This window comes from Aquila chrysaetos, chromosome 14 (genome assembly GCF_900496995.4).
Source record: "Aquila chrysaetos chrysaetos chromosome 14, bAquChr1.4, whole genome shotgun sequence".
Lineage (NCBI taxonomy): Eukaryota > Metazoa > Chordata > Aves > Accipitriformes > Accipitridae > Aquila > Aquila chrysaetos.
Window position 1 is genome coordinate 18,055,754 of NC_044017.1, and position 21,047 is coordinate 18,076,800.

General features: G+C 40.2%; 1 protein-coding gene across 9 annotated transcripts in view; it reads left to right on the plus strand.

Annotated features, from left to right (window-relative positions):
- KLF12 (Kruppel like factor 12) overlaps nucleotides 1-21,047 on the plus strand; it is a 252,339-nt gene that overhangs the window by 130,437 nt on the left and 100,855 nt on the right. Inside the window, exon 2 of one of the 9 annotated variants that reach the window (XM_030036335.2) lies at nucleotides 15,052-15,217. The exons of the other annotated variants lie outside the window; for them this stretch is intronic. The gene's annotated coding sequence lies outside the window, so the exon portion shown is untranslated. The remainder of the gene's footprint in view (nucleotides 1-15,051; nucleotides 15,218-21,047) is intronic. 9 annotated transcript variants of the gene reach the window in all.

A 21,047-nucleotide genomic window follows, 5' to 3' on the forward strand; every position in this document is an offset into this window, starting at 1 on the left:
ATTTATTGTCTTGAACTTGCACATTGTAAAAAGAACGATTAATGAAATTTGCAAGTATAAGAAGCTTTTGCAAACCAAGATGGTTTATTTCTGAGAGCCCTTTACCTCTTTAGCTGCAGTGATTTCAATATCTGTCTGAAGATTAAACTTCTTTACTTTCTCTGGGGGATAAATCAATGACAGGATCAAAACACTGAAAAGCAGGATCAGGAACTGTTTGACCTGTCTTGAAGACTGAGACTGAACAAAGCTTCTTAGATTTCTATTTGCATACATTTTCCCCGTTATTTTTTGTGTACCTTTTAATTCTGATTTATTTCCCTGGTACCAGAAATTCTTGTGCCTTGTGAGTACCGATTCGCCCTACAAGTTGGGAAATCAGATGTGTCCTATAAACTTAAGAATTTTCTCTGGAAATGCAGGCAACTGGTAACCTTGGAAGATTTGTCAAAGGTGGACCTCATTTCAACACAGAAGCTTTGCAAAAATACGTTGTGTTTTGTTTTCAGGTCTTTCAAGCCTTTGAAGAGTCTTGGCAGTGCTGTGCCTCTGAGGTTAGCTGGGTCTGAGATGAGATCATATTTGGGGAAATCTGAAGAATGAGAAATGGGTTTGGTTTCGGGGACAGACTGTTTCAGCTAGCTACAATTTTTCTGAATTCTAAACAAGCACTGAATTTGCTCTGGGTCATACCCGTAGGTTCTGGCAAAGGCTATTTTGTCCAAGTCGGTTCATTCACCCCCAGTGCAAAAAACATGCAAAAGGTTTCCTGGGAAGTATGTGCCTCCAACTCTTTCCCCCTCTGGTAATTTATGCTGCAGCAGTTGGGAGACTGGAGCAGAATAACCTTCCCTGGTTAACTGACAGAGAAGAAAGAAATGGAAGGAACCATTATTTTCCTGTCAAGATTTTCCTGAAACAAAGAGGTGCAGAATTATGCATGCTGAGGGGTGTCTTTGGTCCTTTGATTAACAGCGGAGGCCCAATTTCGCCATCAAAAGCGTTCTTAATTATAAGCCCTGTTGAAAAGGCTGCCTTGAACGCTGTAGAAATGATATTACACGAGCACATCTGTCTTTGCTTAGGTGATCTGCAGGCATTTTGTAAGATTGTTTTATTAAATTCTTCAGAAATACACTGAGAATACAAGAGCAAACTGGAAATATCTGTTATTTGTTTCAGTTTAGTCGCAGCAGAAGGCGTTGCATCAGTGAGGAACTCAAATAGCTGGTCATGGCTTGAGTGTGAGAAAGCTTCCCGCTTTGCTACCTTAGCAAAGCCTGATATTCTCCCCGTGCAGCTGGTGACATAATGTGTATCACAAGGTCTTCCTTAAATAAAAGACATCCGTCTTGGTTATTTTATGAGTCTGCTGATTAAAGAGATTTTATTGTAATTACTATGACTAAAAGGCTACAGCAGAAGATGGAAATGTTAATTTACAATCTGCTTGCTGACCAAGTGTCATGTGATAATGGATTGGGACAGACTGTGGTTTGCAAATGGACCTGAATTTTTGGAGCCGCTAATTTGAAGTGGCACATAAAGTACCAGCATGTACATTTCAAAAGGGACATGTTTGATTAACCAGCTACAGCGCAGCAGCGGTTGTTTGACAGGTTGGTTGAGAAATGATCACCTTTGATTTTACACTGGTAGAGGGGGAGAGGGAAGTAGCAGAAAGACAGATGGACAGAGCTTGAAGGTAAATCTCCACTTTGTGGTAGGCAGACTGTGCTCCAGACCTACCACAGCACTTTTGTTCCCAATTTCCAGTTAAACAAAGGCGATTTAGGTACCTAACCAGGTATGTAGATTCTATCAGTCTCTTAAAGATGTGTATATAGCCACAGATGCAGCTAATTAATTTAAAAAAAAAAAAGTACTTTTCCAGCCATAGTATTGGCTTTGCTCTTTTTTCAGGGGCTTTATATATAGCTCAGGATGCAAGGTGTCAGGCACCCTCACTCTGATAGGGTGCCAAAGGATTTGAAGGAGTTTCATAGATGTGGGCTCAGGTGTTTCAAACAATACTAGTGATGGCAGCCTGATAGCATTTCAAAAGGGTTTTAATGTTTCTATGGAAATTTTGAAATAGAATATTCCACAGCAGAGGGATAATCCTTTCTGAAATCCCCCATCTTAGTCTACATGTCCTATTAAAAAGATTATCCTGATGTGTAAACTTAAAAAACAATTTCTGCAAATTTTGGTTCTTTATGTATGCTACTGAAATCTCCTGTATAGGTCAACTTATTTACAGCACTTCTGAGCCTTGTTAGGGGCTCTTAAAAGATCGCTGTACTGAAGCTTTAATTGTAACTGTCTTGAACTAACAATAAACTAAGAATATTGATTGTTTCAGTTCTTAGTTTGGAAGGAGATATTATGTTATTGAAAGAATAGTTTGTGGTGCAGAACACCTGACTGTATTTGTATCATGGCTTTGAAGTAAAGATTTATATTAATCACTCTAAAAACATTGATGTATCCCATAACATCATGCAGAACTTTGTTTTTTGAAAAATTTACTACTGTTGTGTATGATAATTGAAAAATAAGAATAGAGCTTAAATGCAGATTCATTACAATTGACAAACAGGTTTTTAGGTAGATATCGTTGCTTTAGAGAGTAATATATGACACTTTGCTGTGAGATCCTTTAAATTATACATGAATTGCAAACGACAGATTACAGTTGTGCTCCAGAGGTGACAGTGGAAATGAGGAGTAGGAAATAGCCTTGTGGCTTTAGGTCTGTTTTACACACTGAAGGATTGCAAGTTGGAAACAACAGGTGTGTGTGCAGTGTGTGTTAGGGATCTGTTTCTAGCCAGTAGTCACCGCAATATATTGTATATACTCTAAAAAACCACTCATAGCTGAATGTCATGAGTGGCTACTGAATTTCTGAAGAAGATGTAAAAAATAAGAAGCCAGAGCTGAAAGAGGCATTTTAGTGATTGGCCCCCAAGGAGCAGATTCATAAGCACAGCTTGAAATCTAATGGAATTAGAGCTGATTTTATTAGAATTCACTCTCTTCTCCTTTGATCTTTGATGGGATGATATTCAGGTTGTGCTGGTGTAAAACCAACTGTCATAAGCAGAAATGAGTTGGAAATTCTCAAACTAAAATGCTCATTAAGATATTGAGGGGAATCGTAATAAAAACTGACTAAAAAGAAAGAACTGGTGTTCACTGGGTTTTTCTAAAGAGTTTGCAAAAGGGAAAAAACAAAAGAAGTACTCAAGTATCACACACATTTTTGTGTGTGTATCTATATATAAATAATTATTATTATTATTCCACTGTTCTTGATGGATCCCAAAATGAATGGATTTGGGGTGGATGTTAATATAGACAGATGCATTCTCAGGCTTGAGCTTATATAAAAGCCTTGGCACTTGTTGATGTCAATTTAAAGGCAGAATGAAAAGGACGGAATAACTTGGTACTGTAGGCAATGCTAAGGCAGGTGTTTGAATTATGAGATGCCTGTTTTGAGGTGGCAAAAGGAAATCTTCTGTTGAGTTTGTTGGGGAGTCTGGATTCCACCAAAGTTAATACTAAAGCAAAAGTACTGCTCTGACCCGTTCGCTACCCTGAAGCATGTGTGATACATTCAGTGACTTTGTCACAACTCTTAATATTGAGACAAAATGTCAGTGGAACTGTTGTCATTTTATTGGGATGTCGTTCGTGATAGAGCTGACATGCCGTGGAAAGTGGTTGCTGACCTATATGTAATTATACTGTGACCGTGAGTGCTGCTGTGGTGGAAATCGGTGTTCAAGAGACCATGGAGGAACTACCAAAACCTGGGTCAGACCTTGAACTAGTCCCAGATTCTCAATGAGAGGCAAGGGGAGGAGGGCAAATAAATCTTGACAACCTATAGCTCTGCTAAAGAGCACTTGGACTGTAGTGCCAAATAAAGCTGCTTCATCTCGCTGTCATCTTGGTGGGCTTTGAAGGTAGCTGGAGTGAAATTTCTAGCCCATGACGGCATCGGGTATGTCTCCTGGCCCTGGTCCCAGGCAGCCTGCGGTGAGGCTGTCAAGGGCTTTGTGGAGAGCAGGATTTCGGAGACGTGCTTTAGCTGAATGTATCAAAATGTTGTTTAGTCAGGTTTTTTCAGATTTGCCAATTTTTGTGAGTTCATTCAAGATTTTGACAGAGCTTGAAGTATTATTGTTGTGGTGTGACATCACTTTAATGCAAGTGGGCTACAAGGGATTGAATCCAGCTTTTGCCCTGGGCACTGTTGTTGACACCTTGCGTGACTTCATTGCCTCCTCAATCTTGTTTTCACTCTCTGTGAAAGAAAAGGTGATCCTTATTGACTGTAAATGAACTTTTGGTTATCTCCAGACCAGTAGTCCCATATTCCCAGAGCTCGATGTGTGGCTGGTGAATGACGGTGAGTGGTATCGCACACAGCCACCTTCGACCGTAGGATCTTCTGGTTTGTCCAAAGCAGTCATTTGACATGGTTCTGCCAAGAGCAGCATTCATCGCCCTGCCACCAGCCCCATCCATAAAAGAGGTTTTCTGTGCAGTGAATGTACCAGCACCCTGTGGCTGGGCTAAAAGTGGTGATTCATCACCCAAAAATAAGTGCTGTGCTGATTGTAGCTGCCAAATACTCAGTCATCAGTTTCCTCCCTGTTAAGCATTTACCACCCCTCTGACTGTGGTGTAAGCAGATGGCAGGCGGAGAGAGTTAACCATTGATGAAGTTAGTCATTGCTGGAGCGCGATGGTGGTCTTGTAGCTGCCCAAGGCTTCAGGGACACATGAGGCCAGGTCAGCAGTCCTCACATTAATACCTGTTCTTACATTGGTAGTAATCTTGGTAGTTTAAGCGAGCAAAAAGTTATAGCTCATAGTTCTTGGAGATCAGTTGAATTTAGTTGCTATTAATGGAAACTAAAATTTGGTTTTCATGTTTGCAGCCTACTTCATCAGAAATTGTTACTCCATAACAGTACAGATTCAGTACATCGAACTTGGCTGCAAACTGCACTTGGTCACAGGCACCCATGCCATTTAGTCACCACCCAAGTGTTGTGTTTATTATCTTTCCATTTGTTTTATATGTATAGTAATAGTATGTAAATCGCAAATTGTATCAGGTCACATTGTGACTTGGGTAATATAAGATCAGATTAAATACCTTAATTTTCAGTAGTTTTATGATGCACTGTAAAACAGAAAAGACAGCAATTCATGTGTCCTACTCATTCTTTTTAATCTTCTATGTATTGTTAATTTTCCAGTACAAAAATGTCTCTGTCATGAATGCAAAACAATAAGTCTTACTCCATTTTATCAAAGTCATTCATTACTATATAGATATTTTCATTGTGTTGGTCACTTCAGAGTTTTCTGTTGAGAATAAATTGAACTGCTTCACTGGTTTCTGGTAATAAATATTCTTAATGCCTGTGATTCTCTTGGTTGCCCTAAAGGTATTAATACCCTTCCTGGGAAAACCAGGCTGAAGTTAAAATTCTGGACATCCTTTAAGTCTAGTGCCTTCTAAAAGCCTTTAAATGGTGCCTTGTTTAAAGAAGAAGAAAAAACGTCTTTCTGGAGCATCCTATAGCCAGCTCTGTTTTAGTTTGGATGAGTAACATCATGCTACTTCTGCTTCCTACTGTGCTCTTTCTATTTTTACTTCAGCTTCGTTCTGACCATGCGTACCTTTGGCCGAAGTTAATCTGGACAAAACAAAGGGGATATTGGCAGATTGAGGAAATCAGTGTGTCTGAACGAGACTATCCCTTTTATTGAGGCACTTTGCTTCCCTTTTTTGTTGCTTACCCATTTTGCAGCTTGGGGTCTATACAGTTAGGAATTAGAAAGGGCTGAGTATACAATACAGCTCCCAACCTGAAATCTTGCTTATCCTTTTGTATGTTGTAATTAGGGCAAGAGTTGCCTTCTTCCATTATACAGGTGTAATATTAGAAAAATCACCAAGCGATGTGTTTTCTTACCTTAGCTTTAGCCCTGTCTATTTGTGTACACACTTGTACAGGGGAAATGCAAGACTCAGGAATTTAAAACAGAGGGCTTACTTTTCCTAATTTTCATTTAGATCCTCTAGTTACAACTTAGATGAACTAAATGGGTTAATCTGTTCAAATTTATCTCCGTTCTGTGTCATTTTGGGGATTTTTTTTCTTCTTCCTTAATTTTTACAGCATTCTATGTCATTACCAAAAATGTATGTGGAGGGAAAATGAGTGGCATTCTTCTTACTATTTATATACCAAGAATTTGGCCTTTCTGCCAGACCTGAAAGATTGAAGGGAAGACTCAAAGACGTCTGTTCCCCAGGAGGATTTGACTGCTTGTTTGAGAATAGCTGGACTAGTTCTTTTACTGGATGAAGCTAATCTGTAAGGGGTATACTGGAAAAAATGTCTCGCATCATTCACAACCTTTCAAGCAGGAGAGGCTTACTGAACTCAACATGAACTTAATGATACCTTTCCAAGAACCACCAGTTACTGCATTTGTTGTCTTTGTTGTACACAATTGCTATTGCAAGCGCTGCATTATCATTGTAAGACGTATTTCTGTATCTTGAAAGGGTTACAGAGTAAACTAATTTTCCAGAGATAACTGGCTTAGCCTCACAATAATAAACATATCCCTCTATGATAGTATTCTGTTACTTCAGGATGTAAGGAAGATGTGATTTGAAATGTCATGATTTTAGTGTGTAATCAATATCTCTAAGATCAACTGTATCATATGCATTAATATTGTTCTGTATATAGAGGTCCTTAGACACAGGTAGGATGAAGGCAAAGCACAAATTACGTTTTACTTGACAAACGTTGCCTAGATTTATATCTTATGTAATACTATAAAAAGTTTGGTTGTTTTGTCTCGTTAAGGTTCCCTAATCTTTCACATTTAGGTACATCAAGGCCAACATTTTGAAACGGCATCAATGCCTGAAGCAGGGCACAGTCTGCAAATTCTGGCCTAAACAAATGTTCTTTCTCTTTTGAGATACAGAGTATGAATAAATAACCTGAGATTTCCCTCAGTAGATTCTCACATTCATTTTGGCAGCCAGCCGGCCCTACTATTCTAACCATCAGCCCTGTTGGGACATATTTTTCATAGTCATAGTGTATCAATTGGTAAGCTGGCTTTCTTGGCCATTTGGAAAGCTGTTCCCTTAGAACAGGGGTCCTTAGTTGGTTCAGCAACAGCCCTGATCACTCTAAGCAATGCCTGCATCCCACGGGGCTGGTGTCTGGGCTGAACCACTGTCTGATGTTATGCTGTACACATAATACATCATAAAATGAAATAAGCACATTTTGGAGGATGATACATTCACATATGAAACAAAATTAGAATTTGGCAAGCAAAATCTGCTTCCTGTAATCTATGAGTGTATCGGCTTTGTTGTATTCTTCCACATAGCACAGCCACTGTAGTTAGTCTTTGGGCTAATACAGATGGCTTTGTAAAGTCCAAGTGATGACCTTTCAGTATGATTGTTAACTTACTTTAAATTTAATGAAATTGCAGTATCTGTCACAGACAGTAAAATATAACTGCTATTTTCCTTCCATATAAGAAGAGCTCGCTTTTTAAAAGGAAGGGATGGGAAAAAAATGGTGATAAAGCTTGTCATTACATTCCAGGATAATAAAGCAATAAAGCTATCAATTATATCCTATGCAAGCACTAGATTAGTTAGTAGTTGAATATAAATTGCTGTCTAAGCTGTAGAGTCATTGGATTTGAAGTTAAACAGAATCGTCAGAAATGCTTAGTGCACTTGAGGAATAGGTGCTTGTATATCAAAGTTCTTGTTACCATGTAATATGATGAAGTACCTCATCTCTCTGTGAAGACCACCGGGTTTTATATTAACTGTGAGTCATTCCATTAAAATCTTGTAATGGGATTATAAACAGTCTTTTCACAGCACTGTTGTCATGTTAAATGATGTCTATGTCAGCTGGTTACTCGGACACCTAGTCATATGCAAGTGTAAATCTGACTTTCTTTTTCTCCTAATTCTCTACACAGCAAAATAAATGGGCATTTAGCCGGATTTGTTCCTGAAGTGGAACATCAGTAGGGATTTTGGTGCCAAAATTCAAAACTGCAATCCTTAAATCTTCTGTTTGGCCACAAAAATTTGGAGGAATGTTGGTTTGGTTTTTTTAATAACATTACATTTTTTAGGGCCTAAAATCTTGTTTATGTGTATGTGGTCCTTTTAAAAGGCAGAGTAGCTCAGCGATGTGTGCATCTAATCAGGACTAGGAAGAGAGGTGATCTATGTATCTCCTGTTGAGGGTATCTGACCTGGCAGTTGAGATGTTAAAATTTCTACTGCTCTGACTCAGACTCTGCTTTAGATCCCCTGAAACCTTGTATCTGAAAACACAGAAATAGCAGGTAATGTTGCTGCCCTCTTTTTTACCTAGAAGCATGGATCATTTAACACTAATGATGTGGAAGACCTGTGTTCAGTTTGCACTGGTGCCTGAAGAGATTCAAATCTGTCTCCCGCACTTGCAAGGAGAGCTCTATTTATGAGGCTTTTTATGGTTTACAAGGTGCAGTTGTGAGGCTGTTCTGAGATGGGATCCTTGTGATGCATCCTTTTCAAACTGGTCTGCTTTACAGGCTTTAAGATTTACATAACAGGAGAGAGAGAGAGCGAGAGAATATTTTGATTGTAGTTTACTTGCTAGGCAAATTTTCAAGAGTGTTGTTCTCAACAGGATTTTTCTCTTAACTGGACACGTATTACCAGACAGGTAATTCATGACATCTTGATTCTGTGAGAGACGGATGATTTAGCATCTAATTCCTGCTGTGTGCTATTCGCAATCTACCCACATGCAACCTTTGGCACAGAGGCCAGAGGTTGCTGACAGCTATGCTAGAGGAGGGTGGGCTCACACCATCTCACACATTGCTTACAAACTATCCTCCATTGATTTCATCCAGTGATTATCTAAAATAACATGGGACCAGAACTCAAGACTCCTTCCTCAATATCTTCTCATTGAGGAATAGTCTTTTTTTTCCCCATAAAATGCAAATCAAAGGTCAGTGTGGGACTTGAGTCTCCCAGCTGCACCTTCCACGTTTTCAGGAGGGACTTCAGGGCTGTAGAAGAGGACTCCAGTGCTGGAGTCTGGTGGCAGGTAGTGAGAATGCTGGGTGGCTTAGCCCGGCACCAGCAGTACAGGCAGTGGGATGTTCTGCTGCTCTGAGAGATCGCTTCCCTGCTAGCTAAGTTAGATGGTTTTCTATTCAGTGTAATGGGTTTTATTTGTTGGGAATTTTTTTTTTTTTTTCTTACAAAGTTAATCTGAAGTGCTTAGTGCTCTCTAGTCTGTAATTAATGAGGGTATAGGAAGCATTCAATGTCATCAGAATTTTCCATACCTGCTCATTTTCATAGCTCCTTCAACCTTTCTTTGGAAAACTGGCCTATTCACAATTGGAGATGCAAGTGGTAGACCCGTTGTTCTTTGCTGGTGTGGCTGTTACTGTGAAGTTTGTCACTTGGGAATTACGCACAAGAAGAGCTCCTTGCGTGGCCAACATATCTGTAAAGATGAGCAGTATCTGGCAAACTTGCCCCTGAGTAATGGATTGCAAATCATGGACTAGACAAGCTGTTGAAGCGGCAAGGAGGGTACTGCAAAAGGGTGTTATATATGCCATCAGAGCAAGATTTTACTTTATGCCATCACTGTGCCTCTAAAATATTTTTTGGCAGGTGAGGGAGTGGTTGGCTCTATGCCAACCAAGAAAGATAATCTCTGTTGTGGAATGAGAATACCACAGGGAGGACATTTAGACCTGGTCCAGAGGAGGGCCACAAAAATGATCAGAGGGCTGGAACAACTATCGTATGAAGAAAGACAGATAGTTAAGAGTTGCTCAGCGTGGAGAAGAGAAGGCTTCAGGGAGACCTTGCTGCAACCTTTCAATACTTAAACAGGGCTTATAAGAAAGACAGAGAAAGACTTTTTACCAAGGCCTGTAGTAACAGCACAGGGGGCAGCGGTTTTAAACTGAAAGAGCATAGATTTAGATAGGACATGAGGAAGAAATTTTTTAGAATGAGGATGGTGAGACACTGGAACAGGCTATCAAGAGAAGCTGGGGATGCCCCATCATTGCAAGTGTTCAAGGTCAGGTTGGACGGCACTTTGAGCAGCCTGATCTAGTGAAAGATGTCAGTGCCCACGGCAGGGGGGTGGACGCGGTGATCTTTGAAGGTGCCTTCCAGCCCAAACCATTCTATGATTCTACAACACATTTGTGTGGAGATGTGAAGGATAGTGGAAGTGAAACAGAGCAAAAGTGGTCAGTGTGCTGACACTCGGAAGGGGGTACCTGGGCTAATTGGCACAATTACACTGTGGCTCTGCCTCAGGTAGCACCGCAGAGGAACCACGGCCCTATCTGCTCAGGTGTTGCTCTGTGTCAGAAGCTGTCTTTTGTATTGCTTGAATGCAGAAATCTTGAATTATTGAAGCAAATTTGTGAGACGCCAAGCCATTTATGAAACAGCTGCACTTCACAGCTTTTAGTTTTCTCATGTTAGATTTTAATGGCTGTAACATGCAATTATGTATGTATTAAAGCTAGAGATACTCTTTTTAATTCAGTGGGAAAAAAAAACCCCCTAAACCTAAGCGTGAATTCTCCTGTTTAATTTCTAATATATTAAGAGTTGTCAGTACTAATTAGTGCTGTAAAATAGTTTAAATAGAAGACCTGCGTGTCAACAAGAGTAATAGTGTCTATGTCTCAGGAGAAGCAGAAACTTGAGTATGCCTACCTAGAGATGTACTTGGTGTGCTCATCTTCATGTGGTTGTGCACCCTAATGATGGTTAGTGGAAAAATAGAATGATTCAATTTATACTTCTTTTAAAGTTACCTCATGCACCCCTCCCGAAGTAAATTGTCACGTTGGTTTTGCATGTAACTCACGTCTTCCTTCTGAGTCAGCGCAGCAAAGCAGCACACATACAGGGATCAGCTCTTGCACCTTAAACCATGGTGCTTCTCGAACAGTAAGGAAGAGAATTTGGAAATGCTCAGTAGCTTTGGATCCTTCATGTAAGCTTTGGCTGTTGAGTAGGGTGAATTCATATGTCTGTATACGCATCTAAAAATGCGACAATAAATTCTCAGAGTCGATGGACACACACAGTTAAGGACCTTCTTTCTTTGACCGTAAGAATAATTTTGACTCAAACAGGGGGAGTGATTTCAGATGTGGCAAAACATCAGCTCCATAGCCAGTACCAGCTGTCGTGTCCTGTTGCATCTAACGTGGGTATGTGTGACAGTGCTAACCCTAACATCATTGTTGTGATGTTGCACAACATCACGCAGCGGGCAGTAAGTTTATTTCTGCATTAAAAATGAAATAAAGCATTACAGAACCTTTTTACCAGCACGAAGCACGAACTTTTTTCTTCTGGCCCCTCTGTGCTTGCAAGAGGTGCTTCTGTGCGTCTTTTGCTGGGGTTTGCATAGGTAGCAAATTGCACAGCTGCCAGCATCGTCACCTTGTGCACTCGGAGGTGTGCTGGCGTAACCCTGTCAGTGCCTCCCCATGAGGGTGCCAAAGCCTGTCCCCCAACTCCGTGCCGTCTTCTGTACTCCAGGAGGTCTCAGATGGCACCACGCGCCTATGCCTGGGCATTTGAGTTGAGCCCAAATCATTTGGTTTAGTGAAAGAGCCGAGGGTAAACTTTGTACAAAAAGTTTTGTTAACAAAGGAAAGGGGTGGGGAGGAGGCAGGGAAAGGGGATTTAGGTCAACCAAAAACTTTTGGGAATTGATTTCAAATTCACTAGCTTGTTATAATCAGTAAAGAAATAACAAAAAGATCAGAAAATAACTGATGTGTGTTCTTTGACTGCCTAAATATTAAATGGGTCAGTGTGCATCATTAATGATGGTTCATTTTAACATTTACTACCCTCCCTTTTTTTTTTTAACAGAAACTTCTGAAGAGCTTGGAAATAAACTAAAACTTTTCTTTCTGTTGAAAAATAATTTGTGGGCCAAAGTAAAAGTGCTCTTTTCTCCTCCTCCATTTCTTCCACTTTTTCTTTGGACAGGAGGGAGAAAGTTTGTGCCTTGTTGCCCCTGTCACCATGGGGAGCATATAAGAAGTTTCCATTAAATTATGTATCTCTTGTGGGGACTCAAGAGAATTGTTTTACCTACAGTTTAGCTTCAAGTGTCTAATCTGGTATTTTATATGTATTACTTGTTGTCAAAAATCAACAATTTTGTTTCTAACAGAATTTAATTTTGGGGACTGTCATATATTCCGAAGTTGATACAGGTTTAGGAAATGAAGTTATTAAGGTGCTGTTACAAACACCTTCTTTGAAAACTGATGTTTCTTCTGTTTAAAAACAATTAATCTTCTGGAACAAATTTAGAATCATGTCATCCATAACTAATAACATGGTGATCCTATTAGTTTTGTACTATTCTGTTCTGAGAAAAACAAGTAAATACCCAGTTTTTTCTGCTGTATAATAAAAATCACTGTGATATTGTTAGCTATTTAAGAAATAATCAGTTTGAGTTCAGTTTAGTTCAGTTGCTGAGATATATATTGGTTTTAAGATTAAAGGTATAAAGAAATAAGAATATGAGTGTGCAGTTGTCTCAGATTTCAGACATGATAGTTTCAAATAATGAGAGTTGTTACAGATACACACTGCAGGCTTTATTTTAGAGCAGGAAAATTGTTGTGAATAATGATAGATTTTGTTCTATGCTATTTATATTCAGTACCCTTAAAAATCAGAAAGAATAAAATCGTATAAATAGGGCTTTGCAGTTAGAATGCATTTAATTTTTTATTCAGTATTATAATGTTTTAGCTCTAATGTTGTAACTCTAAACTTTGATATTGTAGTACCAGAAAAACTCTTAAGATTCTCCCCTTGCATTTTCCCTTTGTGTAAAGTGCAAGTAGTCTGTATTATCCCTATCTAAAGGAGATTTCTGAAGACTAATCAGTTTGAAATAATCAGTAAGTGGTTATTATTGCCATAGGATAAGAACTGAAACAAGGAAGTCTTCACAGTTAGCTCCAGAGTATTGCATTAAATGGTCTGTACCTGAGTGTTTGTCTGCTGGTCCGTGTATGGTGTCAATACGTTGTCCATCTCATAATCCATATCCTATCTTATTTAGCCTTTAACTGTGATTTTTATAATATATGTAAAGACTCAGAGAAGGTGCACAGAGAGGGTTAGGTTTTTATTGGTCTTTTCTTCTGTAACAGTAAGTACTGTGATGTACCAGGTCAGTGAGTTGAATCAAAATCCATTCCAGAGGCATTAAAAACTAATTTTCCAAATATACATATTCATAGTTTATATAAGAGCACACTCACTTTTGGGGGAAGAAGTCAGAATTAGCCATCCCAACCCTCCCTTCCCAAAAGCTGTGTTAAAAGGACATTATTAAGCCTGAACGATGAAGTAGCATGCCTTAGGGCAGTGTTAGGAGGAGGGCTGTCTGTGCTAACTTTGATCAGACCCTGTAGCAGGCAATTACTGCAATACGCACTTCTTGTCTTCATTTTCTGTGGATGGGTGTTGCGGAGGGACTGGATGTTTCACCAGTGGGTTTCGGGGATATCTGCTGACAGCAGAGGAATGGTGAACCTCAGCAGCTTTGGGTCCCATGCCAGGCACTGGCAGGGCGTTTTGCTTTACTTGGCACAAACCCTTTTGTCCGGTCACTCCAAGCTTGACCCGTCTCCTCTCCTCCGGGCTGGGACGCTCTTCCTCACATCCAGCGGGGCCCCACAGCCTTCCCAGCCAACCCCACCACCCAGGGAGATGGGCAGCGCTTTCTTCTCACCCTCATCTTCATCTCATAATCCTCCCAGTTGCATCTGAGGTGACGTTAGGTGACCTAATGGCTTGCTTAGGATATAAAGTGCCTAATTTCCTTAATTCGCAGACTCGCCTCACATGAGCCCTTGGAGCCCCGGTCTCTTTGCTGATGGCGTCCCAGCCTTCCCAGCCAGGACTCACTATCAGTTTCCTCTCTCAGACAGAGCCAGACCAAATCTCTGCATTTTGTCTGCCTCTGTAGGGCTTTTTTCCAGCCAGTGTTATTCTCCTCCTCCCAAATTTGGCTCTTTTTCCTTCTTTGAGATCAGCTGATGTCCTCCTCGGTGCTGCCCAGTCCCAGAGGAAGGGCAGCAGTGGGAAGCAGGAGGAGGAGTTCAAGGAGGTTAGGGCTGAGATCGTTGCACCCAGTTTAACGAGCCTGGGTAAAGCCACCCGCACTCAGAGGATGAGAGGTTTTGGCTATACAAATGCAGGCCGTGGACCCTCAGTGCCAGCGAATGGCACTGGGCACGTTTGTTTTACTTGGACCAACAGCCAGTTCTGGGGTAGGTGGTCCTGGAAGTCTGTTTGAGGAACAGGCACTGGAAAGTGCTAGTTTTAGTAAAAACTTCTTTAAATTTTTTCTCTCTGAAGTGAACCTTCCCCCCCGCCCCCCCCCAAACCACTGAAAGGCTTAATTTCAGTCAAATCCAACTGTAGTTAGTTCTACTCAATGTATTTATTTTAGTAACGAAAACTGTGTTGAAATTGAGATGCAATCTCAGTTGAGAGGTCAGAAGAACAAAATGAACCTAAACTTCAGCTTGAAGAACGGTAAGCAGAAGGAGGAGGTTCATTTGGGAAAATGAATCCTTCTGGTGGAAATTAAGATGAACAAAGACATGTAGAGAGAGACAGAGAGAAGCCCAGTTGCAGTGTATGGATTGCATTAGGTGTGAGTTTCAGGCATGGTACCTCCACCACCACTTCTGATGTATTTATCAGATAGCTGTAGAATTACTGACGTCTCCTGTATAATGTTACAGTAGTTAATGAGTATCTTCATAGCACAGACGACATGCGAGGAAGACTGACTAATGAGGAATAATTAAAAAGAATTAACTGCCCAGTCTTTTATATCTCTTTCACATCAGCTGTATTTACCGGGTGCGGAGTCCTCTTGCTGTATCTGGCACTGCTTGCCCAAGGAGGAATGACTTGGAAGTGCAAGATCAGTTTGGGAGTGCTGAGCTCCAAGGTTGTTGGGAACATGGCTGAGCTTTGCCTGGAGCTGGGCAACAGCTTGCAGGTGGTTAAAAGGTATAAATAATAGTTTCGTGCATTATTTGTCATAGTCCTTTTTTGCTAACACATTTATGAATATTCTGTGATGATGTGCAGAGTAGGAAATATTGATCAAATCTTTGCATCAAAGTTTTAACTTGTGGATCTTCAGCAAATAGTTGGCTGCAAATTCTTCCTTCAGACTTTCATTGTTTTTCAGTGCAGGCTGGTTCGTGTGGAAACATCGAATGCATCCGTGTTAGATAAAAATAAATCTTAGAATATAATTTGAATATTTTCACCTAGAAATGTAAATGCTGCTGAGTACTTTTTTCAAAAATGACTTTCACTAAGCCTTGCTAATTTGGTGGACCTCTCGATCAGCAAACTTGCTTGGTGGGTACTTGCGGAAAGTTCCCAATGTATTCCACGTGAGGCTAAGTAACTAGTCTAGATTGACAAAACCAAATTAATTAAAAAATCCTAATGTATGTCTAGTACAATTTTTCTTAATATTTTCTAATGTAAACATCAAGGACTCATATTTATTAACTCAAGTTTTTGGATAACCTAAATGGAATGATTCTGATTTAAAATTGTACTAGAGAAAAGAAAGAACTAAGTGAAATCAAAAAGGGGAATAATTACCCCAAAAACATGAGGGGAAAAATGTATGATGAGAGCTGCTAAGTGGAAGTGTGAAGTTCTTGTTGTCTGGGATTTTATAAACTAACATTTTTTTAAATCCCAAAAATAATTCTGAACTGGGGGCAAAAAGATATTTTTTCATGGTATTTTACCTCCCCTTTAACAATTATTTAGGGATCTGCCATTTGTTCACAAATTATTGTCAAATCTAAAATATATTAGTCCAAGGAATACAAATATATTAGCAGTATTCTTTATATGCTTAAGCACGTAATACTGCAAGCAACGTCTTACAATACTGTTGTTCCACACCTTTGTTAGACTCATTTCTCTTGAAGAGTTGTGTCATAGCGATGGGCATAAATTAGTTTCTTTCAACAGATTCTTCCTTTGATAGAGCATTCTAGTAACATTGCTCAAATATAAATAATACATCTATGCTGAACAGCTAGTTTTCTGAATGTGTTAATGATTTAGGGATCAAGGGGGTAGGTTTTGTTGCTTTTCAGAGAAAATCACGGAAGGCCCACGTAGAGTTTGACATACTGAGAAACTGAGAATTTGGCCTCATGTTCAAGAAATGTATCATTTTTACATTTAATGTACCAGATAGTACAGGGGCTGCTTAGTTTATTGGGCTGTAGAAGTCTGTAGTCACTTGTTCTCCTTCTGTGCCATTGGAGAAACCCTCTGGTAAACCTGTCAGTTTGGGGACACGAGAGTTAAATGCCAAGTAACCTTAATGCTTACTCTGTCTTTGCAAATGTATTATTTAAAAATAAGTCATTTCACACTAGATGTATTTGCGTTCATTGTTAAACACGTTTAAAAATTAATGCTGTTTGCATAGCGATCTCCTTTCATTTTGAAACACATTTCCCCAGTCCTGGTTTGAGCTGTTAATAAAGGTTGCAGCACATGGTACTTTTTAATTGTTGAAGTAGTTGTGGAATAACACCATAGTGTTCTGTTCAGGAAGAGTTAAAAGATAATTTTTACAGCCTTGGACCTTGAATTTTGCTTGTCTATTTATGAGTGGTTGGTTTGAATTTGATCTCCCCAGCTCTTAGTTAATTCTCTTTTATTTGGGGGCATCTTTTGTAGGTTCTACACATTTCGCAACACTCTGCTGACAAAGGCCACCTGTGCCTCATAGCGTCTGCTGAGTTTCTTTTGCCTCTTCAGATTCACAAAGAGAATAGAAATTTTATTTTTAGGCCTTGAGGGTTGGAAGCATCCACTTTGAAATCAAACATCCAAGTGTTATGCAGAGATAATGATACATTAAGTGAATCACGAGTACTTTAAAGTGGTATCTCTCAGTCTCTCCTGTTGAATCAATTCCAATTTGTTTAAATGCATTTTCATTGAACCTCTTTTTATTTTAATAATTCCTGGACCCTACCCTCTGTCTTTCTCGGTGCCAACTGGTGCTTTTTAGAAAAGCTTCAATGGGATTTGTTGTAACAGAGTCTGACTCAACTTTGCTTGGGAGTGCCATCTCTTGGGAATCTCTTTTCTTCCTTGGAACACAAATTTAACCTTGACCCTGAGCAACCATTTCTTGAAAATGAATAGTAAGCCACTTTTTAATTTCTGCTTCCAGAAAAAAAGCAGAAAGATCCAGCTGTCTTGCATTTTGCTCTTTTCTTCAGCGTGACCTGCTGCATTTGTCCAGCGCATCCGAGCTGAGCAGTTCTGTCAGCCTGGGAAAGCCTGCAGTAGCAGCCTCGAGCAAAAAGGCACAAATGCCTGTTCGCTTGGTGCTTTTGCATTCGGAAACAATTTTTTAAGTATTTTGCTCAGTTTTAGTTTTCAGCTGTCTACGTGTTCGCCCTTCTGATTTTCGACAGCTGTCTGTCACCACTGTACTGATGTACCCCTCGTGTACACATTAATAATGATAGCTGCATCTCAAAGCAAGCGTAGTTGAGTCTTGGATGTGTCTTCTTTTCAGGGGGATAGCAGAGTGTTTCTAGTAGAGGTTGTTTAGTTCATTTTTTTGCAGGTTGTATTACTTCTTCCTTTTCTTAGAGTATTTCGTTGCTTGGTTGAAGTGGAGATTTTCAAGCGGAAGCATGTGAGTGTTGTGAATGTAATTTCTCATGATGGGAAGGTGTTTTCAAAAACATCTCTTCCCATAATTTTAAAGATAATTCACCCTTACATTAGTAAGATAAACCAAAAAAGACTCCGAGGAAAGTGCTGGGTACTTAAGCCATAACTTACAGGGCTCTTTTAAGTGCCCACCCAAGCTGCTACTTACCCAAGCTAGCCGTGCGCCAACCTTTTGTACTCTGCAAGTGCCTAGTTGCCACTCTGCAAGTGCCACTCTGGGGCGTGACAGGATAAAACCTGATACAGGCAGATATGCTTCCTGGCAAGCACCCACAGAACTGCCATTTCAGGGGCATGAGCTTTCTACCCTTATCTACAGGAAAGATTAGGAAAATATTCCATTTTAATTTGAAAAAACCAAATTGTATTCCAAAGATGAACATACCATATCCTAAACCCAATCCACCTTCACATCTCACTGCATTAGAGCTGTAAACACATCTGTGTGCTATGCAGAAGCAGTATTACTTCTGCTAGAGCAAGTGCTTTTTGTCATTTCAAACCTAGCATGTGTTTCTTTAACTGTCAAGTGTTAGAAAATCTGTAACCTACAGAATATTCCTGGTTATTTAGATTTCACTTTTCAAGCATGGTGATAAGAGCCGAAAGCTGCTCTAGCTGAGCACAGTTCTGCACTGCCTGCCCAGAAGACTGTATGCCTGCACTGCTTGAGCCTTGGCGTTTTGGTATGGCAGTGGCAACGACATGGTTAAAAATGTGGGTAGCTTTTCAGAAGGATTTTCTCACCGCACTCTCCTTTAACTGTGACAAAACAAAATCATGCTGCCTGAAATTTCTACTGCCAGAGCAGAATGAGGTGGGGCAGCACGATGACAACCAAGAAGGGGTTTTGACTGAAGAGTTAAGCATTTAGCAATTTATTTTTTAACTTCCTGTCCTCAAAGCCAGCTTATTTTATAAATGCTAAATTTAGTCTGTTCGGTTTCCGTCATCAAGGACAGCTTTTTTGGTACGCTTTCTTACAAATTGTTTGACCTTGGGTGATTGCTGCCAGAAAGGAAGAACACTTTAAAAGCTGACAACTGATGGTTGGAGGTTTGTAAACTCGGTTGTGTGGGAGCAATAAAACTCCACAAAGGCACAAAGACTCACTGAAGCTTAGTAGCCTGTGAAGTTGATGAACTGCAAGGCATCAGGATGAGTTGCTGAAAACAAAATGATCTTTGCTTTTTCACTGGTTTTAACCTCAACTGTGTGTAAACTGAGCTCTTCATGACTTGGTCATGGATGGGAGACAATGCCGGTACACAGAAAAGATTGCCATGAGTAGAATAAGAGAGTGCAAAGGGGCTGTTGCAAAATTTCCTCCCAAGGAAGTTAAGAGGAGGTGGATTTCAGGGGGCTGGAAAGAAGGTGAAGTAGAACTGTGCAGGAAAGGATGGCCATCCAGCAGATAAGACATTATCAGCCATAACTTCACCATACTTCGCTCAGGGTCTTGTGGCTGGTTGTGTGGCTGACTGGTTGTTTTTCCATAATGGTTGGGGAAAAGGGCAGTAAGGAAGGCTTTTTTACAGAGCCAAAAAAGCTTTGTGAATAGGAAAATCACGTGTTATGTTCCTGGCGGCGTTTATTAATGGCAAGCTAATGAAACAGAGCACTGCAGAGAATACTGGTGTACAGCTTTAAAGGGCAGGCACAAAAACCATGAAACAGAGCACTGACTAAGAGAGGCTAGAGCTTTATTAAAAAGCCTTTTCTAGCAGGGAGCTATCCTAACCTGCCTTCCAGTTCTGTTTCAGCCTGGATTTGAGTGGATGTTGAACAGCATAAGGATGCGATGGCGGTGTCGCAGGGAGAGGCATTGCTGAGATTTGCCTCTGAATCCCAGCTGGAGGCAGGGCTGAAGCTGTCCCTCTCCTTTATAGCAGTGGGCAGGAGCAGTGAGATGAGGGAAGCCATGTGGAGCTGTACCCCTTCATGTTGTATTTCCATGGTCTGGGCTGGTGTCCAAGGCAGCCCACTGGGTTACAGGGACCTCAGGCTGAACCCTTTCTAACCCACCAAACGCTCTGGAAGCTGCCAAACTCTCAACAACAGAGTTTAGACCCCTAAAACCAAAACTAAGTTTGCAAAACCAACACGGACACTTTGGGGAGCCAGATGGGGAAAACCTGTTGCCCAAACTAGCAATCAGCTGAGTCCACACCACCACAAGAAGCCCAGTTCACTAGATAAGGATAGAAAGGCAGGAATAGAGAGACAGAAGAAAAAAACCATGCAACCATTCGTTTTTCAGCCAGTTGACTTTATGAGCTGACAGAATGTCTGAAGGTATACCTCTGAATATCCCAGCCACAGTGTTATGATCTCAATTAGAAAAGACGTGGTTCTGTTAAATGGAACTAATGGCAACACTCATCATCTAGGGAAATGAACAGTTAATTGTCAGTTCATAACATTCTAACTAAGAAATGGTGTACTGAGAATTCAGCTATCCTTTTGGCTTCATTGCTACTTTTCGTCCCATAGTTCCTAACTCTGGACTAGTCATCGTCATTGGGAAAGGTTTGCTTATACCATCCATTTTCAGGTAATAACGATAATTTAATGTTCAAAATTTTGATTCAAGTACAGTTTAAATAGAGCTTTAGCAGCTTAAGTAAAATCTGAGATCATAGAGAAACATCTATACTACTCGTAGGTCACTGTAAGGGAGTGTGAGTTGTTGGGGTAGATCTCTTTGTTCACCACCACCAGAACAAAATATAACACTTGTTTACTTGTTTACTTGTAAATATAACACTTGTTTACTTGTTTTTATCTGAAGTACAGGACGTACAAACCTGTTTTGATAAGGATCCTGCTGTCTTTTGTAATGTCGACTGACATCAGTCACAGCCTGAATTTGCCAAAGAAAGGGCATTCTTAATCTGAGAGTTTTGGAGGCGGAAGGAGGTCATTGAAGGGCATACCAGTTTTCATCCTGTTTGGAGAAATTCATGAAGGGATTGTAAAGGTTTTGAGTTTAGTTTCACAACTGAAGACTGAAATAATAGTATTGACTGTATTACTATAGTACATAGAGACTGCATGGCCCCTCCAGCAGTTCTGGACAAGAAGAGGGTACCTACCAAAG